Here is a 2,500-nt window from a genome sequence, read left to right on the forward strand (position 1 = left end):
CGGCCAGCCCCGCGACAACAACACTCTCCCGCGCGCACACCGGCCACCCCACGTGCCCCGCACACGCCTCCGCCGCCGCGCCCGCCCGCCCCACCTCAGGGACCGTGAGCGCTCCACCCGGGGACGCCGCCGGCCGCGGCGGCCGGGGCGGGCGGCACCCTCACGTGGGCGAGGCCGGCTCGATCCCAGACGGGGAAGGGGGCGCGGAGGGCTGGGGGCCGTGGAGGGCCGGCGGCGACGGGGAGGGGGCGGCACGCAACACACGCACACAGCGGCGAGGGCCGCGGGGCAGGGGCGCAGGGGCGCCCGCCCAGGGACAGGAAGGGCCGAGGCACGACCGGGCCGCCAGGGAAACAAGCGCGGGGTCCCACCGCCACACACACGAGGGCGGTCCCACGACGCCTGGGACGCCGGCCGGCCCCAGCCACCCTGGGGTCTCCCACGACCCGGCCCCGCCGCCGGCGCCGGTGTGCGACGGCTCCCCCCACGTGGCACGGAGGGACCCGTCCCGCCCAAACTCACATCCCCCCTCCGTCCTCGCCAGATCCGCCTTCATCTAAGCCCGACTCCCGGGGCTCGTGCCCCAGGGAAACGCGCTCCCGAGCGAGGCGACCCGCACCGTGCCCACACACCGCCCCCGGCCGCGACTCGCGGTGAGGGCAGGCGCGACGGGCTCCCCGCGGCTGCGGGACTGGGGAGTCGGGACATCCGTGCGTCCCCGACCCCCACCTCGGGCTCGCCACCGCGGGTCACCGCACGCGCACGCGCACGCGCGGCCCCGCACCGGACGCCGGCCTGGCGGGACCCTCCCCCGACTCAGAGGGGGGAGGCGCGGGCCGCGGTAGGCAAAGAGCGGCGCTCGGCCCCCACCGCGGGGCCGGCGCAAGCCCTCCCGCGAGGGCGAGGGCCTCTGCTGCCCACGTGCTCCGGCAGTGGCCACCGTGGCCACCGCACGCTTGGGAGGGGCAGCGGCTGGGGGGTCCGGTACCCCAAGGCTCCCTCTCGGATCGCTAGAGAAGGCTTTCTCACCGAGGGTGCGTCATCCCCCACCCACCGTCTCTGCCCTTCGGGCCCACGGAGGCGCTCCACGAGCTGCCCCAGTCCACGACTGGCCGTGGGAGGGTTGGGGGGTCTGCGGTACGGGTAAGCACACGGCCCACTGGCGCGTTCGCGGCCACAGCCTTGGGGGGGCACAACCCCTGCCGCCCCCGGGCTCGTCCATCGGGCTCCGGAAGGGGGAGCCCCCCTTCTCGCAGGCCCCGGCCCAACACGATCGCAACCACGCCCGTGTGTGACTCCCCCCCACACACGGTGGGGGGCGGCAGCACACGCGGCGTTGGCCTGGCCACAGTCAGTCCCCCCCCACAGCACACCGTGGGAGGACGACGGCGACGAGGTGGCAGGCACCTGTCCCCCACCGAGGGAGAGAAACAGAGGCAAGCCCCCCGCCGCCCTTTACCGCCTCGACCCCCCCCCCAAGAGAGCCACTCACGGGACACACCACCGTGGTGGAGACCCCGAGGAGCACGCGGGGAAGAGGGAATGACACCCACCGCTCGGCCTCGGGCTCCTGAGGGGACGGCCTGGAGCTCTCCAGGGGCACCACAGAGGACCAAGCAAGTCACGCTCACGCGCCAGCAGCGGGCGCGCGGCGCAGTGGCGGGACGGCCCCCCCCACCGACGCGGGGAGGACCGCTCGCGAGGCACACGCCAAGGAGGCGAAGCGAGAGCGTCTGCTGCGTCCGACGACCACGGCCCCGCCCACGCCGTGAGGCAGGAGGCGGGAGACCGCGGGTCAGGGCCGGAGACCACCACCCCTGCCTCCCACACACCCGTCGGCAGGCCGGCAGGGCGTGACGAGGGAGGCGAGGGGCCCGCGGACAGAACGAGAAGAGCGGTCCCGTTCGCCAAGAACGTCCGTCCCTCGTCTGGCGCGACTTTAGGCCCGGCCCAGGAGAGCGCGACATCACCACATCGATCAGTCACTCCAGAGAGCCAGGGGCCACAAGGGCCCCGAGGGGGGAGGGGCACGGCGAGGACCCTCACCAGAGGAGCCCGCTTCAGCCTCAGCCGCCACCCAGCCCCCCGCTTCTCTCTCAGGCAAACAGTGGCCGACGACCCCGGGAGGAGAACGCCTGACACGTGGCACGGAGCCTGCGGGGTGGGGTCGCCTCAGCCACCACCGGGTGCCTGCGGCGGGGAAGGGGAGTCACACGGGGTAGAAGACCCACGCGCCACCTCGCCCCGCCGCCCTCGGGTGAGCCAGAGACCGGAGGCGGCACCGCGGGTCGGGTCAGCCGGGCGCACACACGAGAGCCGGCGCGCAGGCCCAAGCGGGCGGCTCAAGTGGCAAGGGCCGGCTCGGGCGCCTGACGGCGGTCCAAAGCCCAGCGCCCTGCGCGCGTCCAGAGTCCCAGAATCCTCAGCGACAGACGCCAGAGGAGGCCGTGTCAGCACCTACCTGGTGGCAAAAATGGCCCATTTCAGGCGAAAAAAATCA

Source organism: Delphinapterus leucas, chromosome 21 (genome assembly GCF_059928025.1).
Source record: "Delphinapterus leucas isolate spDelLeu-1000000601 "Yukka" chromosome 21, BTC_Dleu_Yukka2, whole genome shotgun sequence".
In the NCBI taxonomy this organism is placed as follows: domain Eukaryota; kingdom Metazoa; phylum Chordata; class Mammalia; order Artiodactyla; family Monodontidae; genus Delphinapterus; species Delphinapterus leucas.